Source organism: Myotis davidii, unplaced genomic scaffold (genome assembly GCF_000327345.1).
Source record: "Myotis davidii unplaced genomic scaffold, ASM32734v1 scaffold845, whole genome shotgun sequence".
Lineage (NCBI taxonomy): Eukaryota > Metazoa > Chordata > Mammalia > Chiroptera > Vespertilionidae > Myotis > Myotis davidii.
In genome coordinates this window covers 1116571-1116939 of record NW_006296223.1, presented here as the reverse complement: position 1 = coordinate 1116939, position 369 = coordinate 1116571, and the positions used below count along the sequence as shown (strand labels likewise).

The following is a 369-nucleotide window of genomic DNA, read 5'->3' as shown; positions in this document are numbered from 1 at the left end:
CCTCCCCTCTCCCCTGCTCTCTAAAAATCGGTAAAGACATATCCTCAGGTGAGGGTTACTTATTTATTTACTTATTTGTTGTAATCCTCACCGAGGAGTGAGGGTATTTTTTCCATTGATTTTTAGAGAGAGGCAGGAGGGAGATGGGGAGGGAGGGAGAGACATCGGTGTGGCAGAAACAGCTGGATTAGTTGCCTCCCACATGTGCCCCGACCAGGGGCAGGGATTGAACTTATACCCCAGGTACGTGCCCTTGACCAGGAATTGAATCTGTGACCTTTCAGTATGCAGGGCAACACTCGAACCCTGAGCCACACTGGCCAGGGCTGGATTCTCTTGTAAGGGCTGGCCTTCCAGATCCCTGTACTT

General features: G+C 50.7%; 1 protein-coding gene across 1 annotated transcript in view; it reads left to right on the top strand.

Moving 5' to 3' along the window:
- Nucleotides 1-369, top strand: part of TTLL8 (tubulin tyrosine ligase like 8) — a 28016-nt gene that overhangs the window by 20866 nt on the left and 6781 nt on the right. The window lies entirely within an intron of this gene.